Below are 14228 nucleotides of genomic sequence, written 5' to 3'. Positions count from 1 at the left end.
ACTCCCAAGAGCTTGATAAAGCAATTACTAGAAAAGTTGGATCTTTTTCTGCCTGCATGACATGGTAGTATTTTTATCCACTGTCATTAGGTTGACACATTTTGGGGGTGATGGACAGAACGTATTTTTGCTAAGATCTGGGAAATCATGCAGGGGCAGTGGTTCATCTGTTTGTCTTAACAATAAATGTTATATCACAATGCACCATACACAGAGAAAGCAATTATCATGTTCTGTATATACAGTCAGGCCCATAAATACTGGGACATTGACACAGTTCTAACATTTTGAACGAAGGAAACAATGTGCTTTAACTGCAGACAGAGTATTTACAAACAAATCAGGTGGACCATGTGAGAATTACAACAGTTTGCACATGTGCCTCACACTTGTTAGGGGATCAAAAGTAATAGGACAAAATAATAATCATAAATCAAACTTTCACTTTTTAATACTTGGTTGCAAATGCTTTGCGGTCATTTACAGCCCAAAGTCTGGAATACAGACATTACTAGATCCTGGGTTACATCCCTGGTGATGCTCTGCCAGACCTCTACTGCAACATTTTCAGTTTCTGCTTGTTCTTGGGGCATTTTCCCTTCAGTTTTGTCTTCAGCAAGTGAAGTGCATGCTCAATCGGATTCTCAACAGGTGATTGACTTGTCCATTGCATAACATTCAACTTATTCTGCAGTATGCTTTGGTTCATTGTCCATCTGCACCGGGAAGCGCCATCCAATGAATTCTGTAGCATTTAGCTGTATATGTGTCACCATCTGAGCTGTACAGTGGCGCAGTGGGTAGCACGTTCGCCTTTGGTCGCTGGTTTGAGCCTTGGCTGGCGTTTCTGTGTGGAGTTTGCATGTTCATGTGGGTTTCCTCCGGGTGCTCCAGTTTCCCTCACAAACATGTGGTATAGGTGAATTGGGTAGGTTAAATTGTCCGTAGTGTATGTGTGTAAATGAGTGTGTATGGATGTTTCCATAGTGATGGGTTGCAGCTGGAAGAGCATCCGCTGTGCTGGATAAGTTGGGGATTCATTCTGCTGTGGCGACCCCAAATTAAAAAAGGTACAAAGCCGTGAAGAAAATGAATGTATGCGTCACAATCTCGGCCCCGGCTATTCCATCTAATAACCAGCAGACGGCATCATCGCCTGAGTACTAGAAATTCACCGGACTACAAGTCCCATAATCCCGCCCTGGGCTGATTATCCAACAGCTGAATGCAATCCCTACTCGCACATGTACAGTATACAGACTTCCAACATCAGTTTATATCACTTCCGGACTGCTTACCTGTTACAACCTGCCTATACCTTTGAATGTAAGTATTTTCTGCTTGCCCCGAACCTAGCCTGTCTCATCGCTTAAGATCCTTAGCTGTCTACCTAGATCTCTGCCTGATTTTCTGATTATGATACCTCTTTGTGTTGTCTTGACCATTGCTCTGCCTGACCTCGCTCATATCACTGCCACTTTCGTATTGCTGTTTCTAGCGATTATTGAATAAATCTTGCAAATGGTTACACAACACTCTGAGTCTACTTTACAATATGAGCCGATAATACTGCCCGAAACGCTTCAGAACTTATCCTGCTGCTTTTGTCTGCAGTCACATCATCAATAATTACAAGTGAACTAGTTTCATTGTCAGCCATACATGCACACACCATGACAATACCACCACTATGCTTCACTGCTTTGGATAATAAGCTGTCAGTGGTTTACATCTTGTGGGGAAACATCTGCAGTGTTTTTTTCTAGGATTTTTTCCAGCTGTGGCGGCAGACCTTTTACATAAATCTACCAACTACCTATGGCGTTATTACAATGACAAATGGAGAAATGTTGTGAGTGCAGTATTACAAGTCAAGATCGCATTTTTGCAATACTAGCATGCAAATCTTTTTGCTTGTGCGCCCATTTCCTCTGCTCGTGCAGAAAACCTCTTGCACACCCCCTTTAAATATACACTGCTCAAGCGCAGATCTTCTTGTGCGCTCTCAAATAAACACTGCTGAAGTGCAATTTAGCCAGTTTATGTAGTGAGTATGTCTCCAACATTTATTCGCTTTGCTAGGAATATTTATGAATGTCTCCACTCGACCTACGGAGCAGCATTGATGCATCCTGACGTAAAGTGAAACGTCTATAAACTCCAGCAAGATAGAGTCATTGTATGCAGAACCATAGACCTTTATCTATAAAGTACAATTATGGAAACAGTGTTCATTATAACGAAAAGCTACGTCGTGTTTGCGGACCTCACGCATCACGCACCTGATCAATCTGTCAGTCAGCACGTAACCTCAATGGATTAAACAAATAACGCACAGCACTTTAACGATTACAGAAAAGTTTGTGCTGTTATAATTCACTTACCTTTTAATACGTTTTGGTGCAATTATAACCCGCTATTAAAAACAACAACAATTAATGAATATTTTGAATGAGAAGCTGGAATGTAGCCGTGGCGGGATGCATTTTGGTGTGGCGCCCCACCATAAAAGAATGAAGGATGTTTTCTTCACCAGGGAAAGAATTTTTTGGTCATCTACCACAGTTGTTTTCTGTGGTTTTCCGGGTCTTTTTGTGTTTTAAGAGTGTTCCAAACAGTTGTACTGGCCATGTCTAATGTTTTTGCCTATCTCTCTAATGGGTTTGTTTTGTTTTTTCAGCCTAATAATGACTTGCTTGACTGATAGTGACAGCTATTTTAATTTCATCTTGAGAGTTGACAGCAACAGGTTCGAAAAGCAAATAGCACAAATCTCAAGATCTGTGTCCAAATATAAGTACACCCAAATTAACTTGTTGGAGAAAAATATTAAATAAAAATGATTTAAATGTATTATCTTTCTCTATCACTAAAGATGTTAGGTGGCCAAACTCTTAATTTTAATAAATATAACTGTTTAATAAAACGGTTTTGTTTAAATGCACCAAAGATTATTGGCTATATTGACTGAGAAATTTATAAAAGTTTAATTTTCAAAAGGAGATAAGTACAAAAGTGGTACTGAAACCCCAAGCATTCAAACATTATAAGATGAATGAAAGAGTGAAAGATTAATTACATGTTTTGCAGCTGCAAAAATACAGAGCAGGTGTCAAACCAGATCAAGCGGATGTCTTCTTGCCAACAAATGAGAGCCAAGAAGAGGACAACAATTCAATCTGCTTCAATAAAGCATCTGCATGAAAGGAAGAATGAAGAAACCTGTTTTATAGTCATGCAATAAAGATGTTGACTGCTCATAAAAAGTCTACACTAAGCCTTCAGACAGCCCAGCATAATTTTTTATTTTTAAAATAAACCATTTATTTTTGTTTTAGTTTAGTTTCCTCAATGAATCATTCTTTTCACTGACTACTGCAACACATTAACCATAAAATATTTTGGTCAGCTTTGCCCGATTCTATGAGTGAATTTGGTGATCAAAAAGTAGTGGGGCATTTTAATAGGCATGTACAACACCTTATTCCATTAAAGTTCAACAAAATGATGTTGACTGTTAACGATAAGTTCTACAAAACCATCACAGGAGTACTAAATATATAATTACAAACAATTCCAACCTTTTTTATCAGTTTGTTCTGTGTTAGTGGATTTAACAAGCCACTGATAAGACAGCAAAAATTACAAGTGGGGATAATTCATTACAGTTTCTGTTAAAATACAAACTATATGATGTTTCTATTGTGTTTATTGTTTAACGGTGGCAATTCAGGATAAGGAATAGATACAAAAAACTAAATTATTACTCATGGCTTCGGATTAAGGTATTAAAAGGTGAAATTATCAGTCTATGAAACAGAATATTATTTACAATTTTTGTTTATTTTAATCACACATATAATCACAATTATTACGTTATAAAAGTAAAAAAGCATCATATTTTAAATAGTATCTAACTAAAGTACCCAATTCATTTAGTCAGTTTCAGTTTCAGTTTCAGTTTCCTTTATTTATGTCATTCAAATCATCACAATAGAATTGTAATGCAGAACGAAATTACGTTGCAACAGACCCAACAAGAACATAAAAAACATCACTATAAAAACACTATAAAATCCTTACATGATAAATAAGCTTTTATAATTCCATAAAATCTAAAAAATATAATTATATAAGATATAACCCATTTTTAAAAATCTCTGAAGAGAATAACTTAATACTTAAATACCTATTTCACCATTTGTTGTAATATTAACAATTTATGCTAGTTTAACAAATGTATTTATTATTTAACACTAGCTTTCAACAATGCTTAAGAAATGGTATTATTTAAAAGTCTTATAATGACAGGATAAAAACTATCTCGAAACCGCACTGATTTGCTCCTCAGACTTCTGTAACGCCTGCCTGATGGCATGAGTGAGAGCAGGCTATGACCAGGGTGGGTTGGATCCCCTAAAATGTTATTTGCCCTAGACAGACAACGGCGTTGGTAAAGTTCCTCGATAGATGTCATTTTGACTCCAACAGACCTTTCAGCTGACTTTATGATCCTCTTAATGGTGTTCTTATCAGACACACTGCTATTCTCATACCAAAGGGAGATGCCATTTGTAAGAACACTCTCAACAGCTCCTCTGTAAAAAGTTGTGAGGATTGATTGGCTGAGATGTGCTCTTTTCAACCTTCTCAGAAAGTGCAGTCGCTGGTGAGCTTTCTTCGCAAGACAAGTGGTATGGAGAGACCAAGTCAGGTTATTTGTAACATGGACCCCCAGGAATTTTATCTGCTGAACAGTCTCCACAGCAGTGTTATTAATATATACAGGGGAATAAGTGGGGCGTTTCTTTCTGAAGTCGATCACCAACTCCTTAGTTTTATCAACATTCAGAACTAAATTGTTATCACAGCACCACTTTGTGAAGTGCTTTACTTCCTCCCTGTAGTTCCTCTCATCATTATCCTGGATAAGACCCACTATTGTGGTGTCATCAGCATATTTAATAATGTGATTAGTGCTAAGTTTTGCACAACAATCATGGGTCATCAGAGTGTATAGCAGTGGACTCAAGACGCACCCCTGAGGGGAGCCTGTATTGAGCAGAGTGGTAGATGACGAAATACCCTCCACTCGCACAAACTGTGGCCTATTAGTCAGAAAGTCAAGAATCCAGTTCCGAAGAGGTGTATTCAGACCTAGAGATGCTAATTTGTTGACCAGGTGCTGAGGAATAATAGTATTAAAAGCAGAGCTGAAATCAACAAACAGCATCCGTACCGATGTGTTTCTACTCTCCAAGTGTTCAAGACTCAAATGCAGTGCAGTGGAAATAGCATCATCAGTAGACCTGTTTGGCCGATAGGCAAACTGAAGTGGATCAAGTGAAGTAGGCAGGATGGAGGTGATATGACTTTTTACCAGTTTCTCAAAGCATTTCATTATCAGTGAAGTTAAAGCTATCGGCCGATAGTCATTTAAAGAAGTGACTGAAGGTTTTTTTGGCACTGGAATAATAGCAGATGTTTTGTAACATGATGGCACAACAGCTTGATGCATAGAGATATTAAATATGTCCGTCAGTACAGGCGCAAGTTGTTCTGCACACCCCTTGAGTACTCTGCCTGGTATTTTGTCAGGCCCTGCCGCCTTACCAGCGTTTACTTTCTTTAGGGTCTTGCGGACATCAGTGATATCAAAGCTTAGCACCTGCTCGTCATGCTGCAATGTGGCCTTCACTGCTGGTGTATTATTAACAGCATCAAACCTTCCAAAGTAGTTGTTAAGATCATTAAGAAAGTCAATGTTATTTTCACAGGACAGTGAGATGCTTTTATAGTCTGTAACAGACTGAATACCCTGCCATAAACTTCTAGTGTCTTTGTGGTCCTGGAAGTATTCTTTAATCTTATTTCCATGGGCTCTTTTTGCCACTCTGATTGCCCTATTCAGATTGGCCCGAGCAGACCTAAGAACAGCTGCATCCCCACACTTAAAAGCAGAGTTTCTTGTTTTTAGCAAAGCCCGCACCTCTGCAGTCATCCAGGGTTTTTCATTTGCTCTGACTTTAATGTTCTTAGTGACACAGACATCCTCCATACACTTAAAAATATAACTGGATACAGCATCAGCATATTCATTAATATCTGTGCCTTGACCATTTGTGGAGGCCTCTCTGAACACAGTCCAGTCTGTGCAATCAAAGCAATCCTGTAATTCAGACATAGCTCCCTCTGGCCAAATTCTCACTTGTTTTATAGAGGGCTTGGTACTTGTGAGACGGGCTTTGTATGTTGGTATTAACATAACAGAAAGGTGATCTGATGAGCCGAGATGGGGGCGAGGAACTGCTTTGTATGCCAGTTTAATGTTTGTGTACACATGATCCAATACATTCATGCCTCTTGTGGCAAAATTTACGTAGTTAAAAAAGTGGGGGAGCACTTTCTTCATGTTTGCCTGGTTGAAATCACCCGCAGCAATGATTACTCCATCTGGATGAGAAGTATGAAGTCTGTTTATAAAATGGTATAATACATCAAGGGCTTGTTTTGTATCTGCATCTGGAGGGATATATACAGCAATAATAAAAACAACGGAGAATTCTCTCGGAAGATAAAAGGGGCGGCACTTTACTGTCAAAACCTCAATATCAGGCGAACAGTATGAGTAGATCATATTTACATCCTTGCACCATCTATTATTAACATAGATGCAAAGACCACCACCTCGGGATTTCCCGCTGAGTGTGCTGTTTCTATCAGCCCGGAATACAGTTAGCCCCGTTAGGCTTATCGCTTCATCCGAAATGGAATCGTTTAACCACGTCTCGCTAAGAACTAGTGCACAACAGTCTCTCACCTCCCTTGTCGATGTTAACTCGAGTCTGAGGTTGTCCAGTTTGTTTTCTAATGATCGGACATTTGCCACCATCAGTGAAGGCAGCGGTGTTCGGCAGGGAAAAGCTCTTAGCCTAGCTGCTGCTCCACCGCGAACCCCGCGTTTCTGCTTGCGCATACACCGCCGCCGACGCCACCTCGTCCGGGTGGTGTCATTAGATGTCTCCTGTACTCGGCGGGCCTCTTCGCGACAACTCAGTATTCCGTAGTCTTTTAGTGTTTCTATAATCTTCGGATCAAACCAGCAGAGTTTGCCGGCAGATTCTAGTAGCAACAGATTCTGCCTGTCATATATCAGTTTCGTTTTACTCATTCTAACACTATCTCTAATCTCTATCTCTAACACTAGTCACGACAATGTATCATCAATGAATGCTTTCCTAGTGATTGGGCTTTTCTGCGACAGGCTGGAGTGTTAATAAAAGTACAATATTGAATTATAGGGTAAAAAGAGTCTTTGTGTTTTAATTGATTCATTTTAGTAATATATTTTAACCTGATGAATTGATAATTTGATTAACTAATCAACTACCAATTGAAGATGATTTGATCATCTATAATATTGTATATTAATCTTCAGTTACAGGTTTCCAGCCCTTACCTAACATACTGTTTTGTTGATTAACCTGTTCAAGTATTTCAGGTTAATTGAAAACAGCATTTACATACTGACATTTGATTGGTCTTGCAAGCTCTTGGTCAGCCCTTCAAGTAGTAAAAGGAAAATACAGCTCAAGTGGGATATTTTTTTATGCAGAAACTTACAAACATTCAGTGATTCCTTTTGTATCGGACACACTGCACTGGCTTAACTTGAAACAAAACTGAAAACATCTCTCAGGGGCTCTTAAAAGAGGTGAGGAGTTTTGTTCCTCCAAACTTTTAATTTGAATCTTAGTTACCTGAGTGAAATTAAAATGAATTCAAGTTAATAAGAAAAATATTTTTTTTTATTATTGTTAATTGTTCTTTATTATTAAAAATAAATTAATAGGGATACATGTCAACTCTAATGTCGTAAATGGGACAACTACAATATACTGTGTATGAATACATTACCTTCAGGCTCTCACATTGTTGTGTAGTCTTACATGCCTCTTTATTGCTTTCTTTTATTTCTTTATCCAGACTGAAACTTCAATGATTTTCTTTAGAACATAAAATAAATAAAAAATAACAAGCCCTACTTTTCAAGAAATGTAACTGCCTCATCTGTTTACTCTATTAGTATCTGTCTTGTATTACTATTTTGTGGTTTTCATACTGTTTTCCAAGCTACATTGCCTTAATCAATTACTTTAGCATTGAGAGCACCACATTGAGGGGTGGGGGAGAGACCTTGCACCTTTGAGGGGCACATTTAAAAATTGCTTAAAAATCATTTGAAGTCATTTTTTTCATGCATCACTTGAACTAATCATCCTTGTTAAATTTATTTGACAAGTAACTTTGTACTGGTGTAGGATAACACATTTATAACCTTTAAGTACATCAAGGCACATTGTTGCACCTGTAAACTTTAACAGATAGACCTACAGTTGAAGTCAATTTATTTTGCTCTCTCATTCATTTAAAATAATGTTTCTGAAAATTTTCAGTGTTTCCTAAAAAAATAATTATTCTGGAGTCATAATAAGTTGTATTTCTTATTGTTTATTTCTTAAATAAAAAATAAGGTCAGTTTTATTAGCCTCCTTAAGAAATTTACTGTATATTTTTTGATATACACAACAAATCAGTTACAAAATAATTTGACTATTTCATTTTTCGTAGTTAACTAATTAATTCTTTCAATTGCACTTGAATCTAAATCAAAGACTATAAAATACCTAAAAGGACTTTGTCTGAATACAAATGTCTTGCAAAATAGGATTTAAAAAAGTAGATATTAGAAATGAGTTAGTTAAACTCTTATGTTAAAAAATGTGTTGTAAATAAATAATGTTTTGAAAAAGGAAATCAAAAATGAATGAAGGCAAAACTAAACGAGTTGAATATGACTTACATGAGCGTGACTGAAAACTACATTTGATCAATGTGTTACATCTGTTCTTTGTTACTTGTCGACGGTTTATAAATTCAAGACTGCATTTCCTTATGTAAAACTATGTACACTAGATTTCTGATTTAGAAATGGCCTCTGCATAGCTGAGGCCTTCCTATATTAAAAGTGTTAAAATCGCTATTGAAAACAGAAGCCTAATATAATCAACAGTGGACATTTTGATGGTGTTTCACAACACGAACATGACTGAAGTTGAATCTTATTACCTGTGGGCGTCAACTTCTGATGAATGCGGAGAACTGATGCACACAGCACCGTCAATGACAGAGAGCAAGTGTGGTAGAAAGCAGAGGGAGCGAGTGTCAGAGGAAGCGAGTGCCAGAAAGAGCGAGTGCACATGACACTTAGAGCGTGCGAGAGAGGCCTCAGTCATATCTCCGCAGTCTGTCTCCGATGGCTGATCTCGCTTTTCCACGGCATTTTGAAACATAAATACAAGTCCAAATTAAGGGGGGACCAGAGGCGGGACCAAGCTTGTTTACAAGAGGACTGGTAGAAGAGTGCTCTTTTGATGGAATTTAATACCACATGTTAAATAGAAAGAAAAAAAACTCTGCATTTCGTGACACAGGTGTGTGTGGTCCTTTTAAAATAATCATAAATCACTGTTTACATAGTAGTGTAGACTCTAAATCAGCGTATTGTCTAAATCATATTAAAATCTGATTCATTGAAAGTGCTAGATGATGTCGCAAGCTTTCAGAGACAGGCTTTAAATGTTTTATTTTGATGAGGTTTCCCCTTACAATCACCTTTTGTAAACCATCTGCTTCACGTTGCTTTCAGAATCATTGCAAGTAATAAATCTGAAGAGTTGCTCTCGCTCACCGAATGCGCTGTATTGCGTGCGTCCGTTCCCTAAGCAACAAGAATAAACGCCTGACATCGCCTGTCCGAATTCCTCAAAGTTGTTTAGATTTAAATGTTTAGAGATGGCAAAGAGCTTAGAATGACCAAGAGGCGACACTCTAGTGTAATTTGGGAAACAGCCACTATAGGGCGCGGCGGCCATTTTGGAATGAAAACTCCAATAGAACAACAGCATATTATAAGTCTGTAAAAAAACTATTAAAAGTGCTGATGATTATGATAACAAATGTTGCATTTTCGTCTTTCAGGTTGTATCTTGGCTTTAATGTGCTTTTTAAATAAATTAATAAAAAACAACGCAGCTGCTTGCCATCGCGACAGTAATGAGATCCGACGGACGGGCGATCATTTTCACTCCAAAATGGCGAAATTCGGGGCTGTTGCTGGGCGCTGCTGTTGCAATGGAACGTTCTATTGAGTGTTGCCTCTTGGTCATACTAAGCTCTTTGGAGATGGTGTGACAACGGGTACTTATGTGTGTCTTTAATGCACACCTTGCTGCTTCTTACGTCCTTGTCGCAGCACCAGTGGCACCGAAATTCATATGCTGATTCGGTTCAGTACATAACGGTTACAAAGGTACCGGTGCTATAATGGCACCGGGTTCCAGTACCCAATTCTAGTAAAAACACACACATCACCAGCACATGTGTGTCTCTCTATAGGAAACTTTTCTGTGCGTTCTACATCTCATATAATGAACTCGCAAAAGATATGTGAACGATTCATATTACTTACACATGCATATCCAGATATATGTGAAAGATGTCATGTAACACGTTGAGTTAAAAAAAATACAGGATAGCTAGCTTAACTCGTGTTATAGCAGAAAAATCAATCAAAGCTCACACAGGTCGCATCCCACATCTTGTGCTTTATTCTTCTGTCAGCAGTGTCACTGTGTATTACGAAAAAAATAACAAAATCCGAGTATCAGAGAAAACGAAAAATAAACATTGGTCCTGTACACATGCGCATATCGTGTTACACGCATCTACAGACAGTTCACGCCACTGTTGCCAACTATTTTCAATGAAAAGGCACTAAGCTTTGCCCGAAAAGTCGCTAAAAGATGCTAAATTACGTCATACGTCAATTTGCATATTACCGACGTCATCACGTTCTACCGTTTCTGTTTGTTTAATGGCCTATGGTTAATAAAAGGTATTTATATTTGCATTACGCTTTATGTAAGCATGTCAATTTAACTAAATTTATTGTTGTTTGAATACAGTATATCTATATAGACGTGTAGTTAATTTGCAGTAATCTCTCAAGACATAATATACTCAGACAAGTTCCAAAACTGTCACTTAAATATCTGTGATTGTGAACAAGAAAAGGTCAAATTAAATTGTTAAAATAAAGCAGAAGCAAATCGGTTTGACTGTACAAGGGAACAACCTTCACACTTCCAGTGCTAAATCATTTGCCGTCGGTACGCAGAGGGGTGATCTGCTGTCAGGCTGCAGGAGGGAGAGACTGCTGTACGAGTGCTCTGAGGCGGAAAAGGGGCCAACGGCACTACCCGCAGCTTGTTCAAAAGACTAGGGATGGTACAGTATGGACAAACGACTATAAAAATCCCCAGTAACACTCAAAAAAAGTGTCTAGATTTGTCGCTTGTCGCCTTTTTGAAAATTTGTTGCTAGGAGCGTCTAAAAAGTTGCTAAGTTTGCAACACTGGTTCACACACACACTTTGACGATCTCTCTTAAAGGATCCGCATCCCATTTCACTCGTTACAGATACTTATCAGATTTTAAAGCAGGCATGATGTTGACTGACTGTTTACACAGCACATTATGTTAGATGACCAATCAGAGTCACTTAAGGGCAGGCCTTTCAGATGAACTAGGAAATATGACATTCGTTTTCATGTTAGCTGAGTAGCTGTACATAATCAAAGTAAGATATATGAAAAAACAATGTTATTTTATTTAAGTGAAACATGACCACATATTGTTTTGCATCTTATAAACACAACCAAGCCATAAAACTACATTCTAGGCCACCCCTTTAAAAAAACGAAATAAAGAAATATATTAAAGCAAAAATCTGTTCTAATCTAATGTGATAACATTAAATATTTAAAATAGTTTTTTTATTTGCTCAGCCAAAAAAAAAAAAAATACAGAGATCAAATAATAGACTCATAAGGCCAAAGATTGACTGTTTATAGACACAAATGTAGTTATCACAAAAAGACATCTAGAGACAAAGGAAACTGACAGTTTAGTAAGATTCTGATTCACTCAGGCACTTACCCTGTGATTGTTATCAGTATAGGAATATTTATCATTTCAATTTATAAAATGTGTCGATTTCAAGCCTATATGGCTTTCGTTAGCAAAACACAAAAGCATAACTTCATAAATAATACAACAGAAAAGTAGTTTTTGTATATAATGTCCTTGTTGAGTAAAGGTCAGTGTTTTGTGACTAAAATACTTTAAATTGTGTCTTTGTTCCTAAATAGGTGCAAAGATGAGAAAGAAGAATGTGGAACTGGTGCTATTATTTCTAACAGGTGTTGTGAGCCTGCTCATTATTACTAACAAAAATGACTCCAAGGAAGATTATGTGAACCCAAAGATCAAAGAAATAGAAGAAATGCTTCATAATCTAAGAGATTTCCCCAGAACTGAAACTCTTCAGCCAACATCTTCACATTGTCAGCCGAATATGTCAGCTTATAAACTACCTGAATTCTCTACTCTGCCAGATCATATTAAAGACTTTCTGCTTTACCAACACTGTAAGAGTTTTCCCATGATTCTCGATGTGCCTGATAAGTGTGGTGGAGCTCAAAACTCTGCAGATGTCTTCCTCCTGCTGGTCATCAAGAGTTCTCCAGAGAATTACGATCGCAGAGAAGTTCTGCGGAAAACATGGGCTAAGGAGAGACTGCACAAAGGGGTGTGGATCCGTCGAGTCTTTATAATCGGTACAAGTAAAAGTGGCTTTGAGAAACGCAGGCTGAATAGGCTACTGAAGCTAGAGAACAATGAAAACAAAGACATTTTACAATGGGACTTCAATGATTCATTCTTCAACCTCACACTGAAGCAGATCCTTTTCTTAGAGTGGATGGACAGAAGGTGCCCGAACGCCAGATTCCTTTTAAATGGAGACGATGACATTTTTGCCAATACATTTAACATGATCGAGTATCTTCAGGGTCAAGAAGACAATGATGGAAGTAGACATCTCTTTACTGGGCATATAATTCAGAACGTAGGCCCTATAAGATACCCTCCAAGTAAATACTTTGTTCCAGTTCAGATACAGGAGTCCGAGAGATATCCTCCGTATTGTGGTGGAGGAGGCTTTCTACTGTCCGGCTTCACAGCCAGAACGATCTACAACATGTCACACTCCGTAATTCTGCTACCCATTGATGACGTTTATATGGGAATGTGTCTGGAAAAGGCTGGCCTCAAACCTACATCCCATTTTGGCGTAAGAACTGCTGGTCTGAGTGTTCCAGCTGGAAATGTTGACAAATTTGACCCTTGCTATTACAGAGAGATCATTTTAGTCCACAGATTTCTGCCACACATGATCTTTGTAATGTGGGAGGAAATACAAAACCCAGATTTGAAATGTGCAAAGACCAAAAGAACAAAAGAACAGGGTGGGTTAAAACTTTTTCAAAGGGAAAAATATATTAGCTTGCTGGATTCAATGATCCAATAATTACATGATCAGGATTTTTATGAGCAATTAAAAAAAAGAATTTTGCCTTTTGGAAATTTTGACTTTTGCACTTTAACTGGGTGGTTGATTCTTTTCCAGTAATATTTATAGTAGTTTTCATGTTTTTTTCTTTTGAAAAAGAAAGAACAGAAATTGAAAAATCTGTCTCTTGCCCTTACAAATCAGATTTTATCAGCAGACTTAAGAAATATTTTGAAGTGGTTTTGGCATGTTTAATGATGTTTTTACACCTATGCCTCTTTTTTGTACTGTATGTGAGCTACAGTACTTATGAGATTCTTTAATTTATGATCAGAATTGTAGACACTAATACTTTTTGTTACATTATCAACGGCATACTGCTAAATTAACCAAAGGAAAGTTACTGATAGTTAAATTCAGAATTTGAATGAAATTTTTTATTATTCAAGTTCTTCTGGATCAAAAGAATTCACAAAATGTGAATTAATAAATCCTGAATTGCAAATCAGATTTATTAAATAATCTGTAATATCAGAAAACAGCAATCCATGTTGGTTTTAAAATTATAAAAAGATTGTAAAGTATGTTGACATGAGTGAACATTTTGACTTATTGACAAGATTAAAAGCTGATTAAGTGTGATACATAAAACTCCAGCACCTATAACAAGTTGTTTTAATTCAATACTTAAGTCAGATTCATTTATGGCATTGTAATCTTACTCAATGGAGACATGCATTAAACTAAACGTAAA

At 37.4% G+C, this 14228-nt stretch overlaps 1 protein-coding gene and 1 pseudogene across 6 annotated transcripts in view; one reads left to right on the top strand and one right to left on the bottom strand.

Moving 5' to 3' along the window:
• Nucleotides 1-14228, bottom strand: part of lonrf1 (LON peptidase N-terminal domain and ring finger 1) — a 203374-nt gene that overhangs the window by 149521 nt on the left and 39625 nt on the right. The gene's annotated exons all lie outside the window — the stretch shown is intronic.
• On the top strand, nt 12271-13492 carry LOC147842599 (N-acetyllactosaminide beta-1,3-N-acetylglucosaminyltransferase 3 pseudogene; annotated as a pseudogene). Its single transcript, XR_015497368.1, has one exon. The product of XR_015497368.1 is annotated as an N-acetyllactosaminide beta-1,3-N-acetylglucosaminyltransferase 3 pseudogene (transcript).

This window comes from Danio rerio, chromosome 8, assembly GCF_052040795.2.
Source record: "Danio rerio strain M-AB ecotype USA chromosome 8, GRCz13ab, whole genome shotgun sequence".
Taxonomy (NCBI): domain Eukaryota; kingdom Metazoa; phylum Chordata; class Actinopteri; order Cypriniformes; family Danionidae; genus Danio; species Danio rerio.
This window is presented reverse-complemented; position numbering and strand designations above follow the sequence as displayed.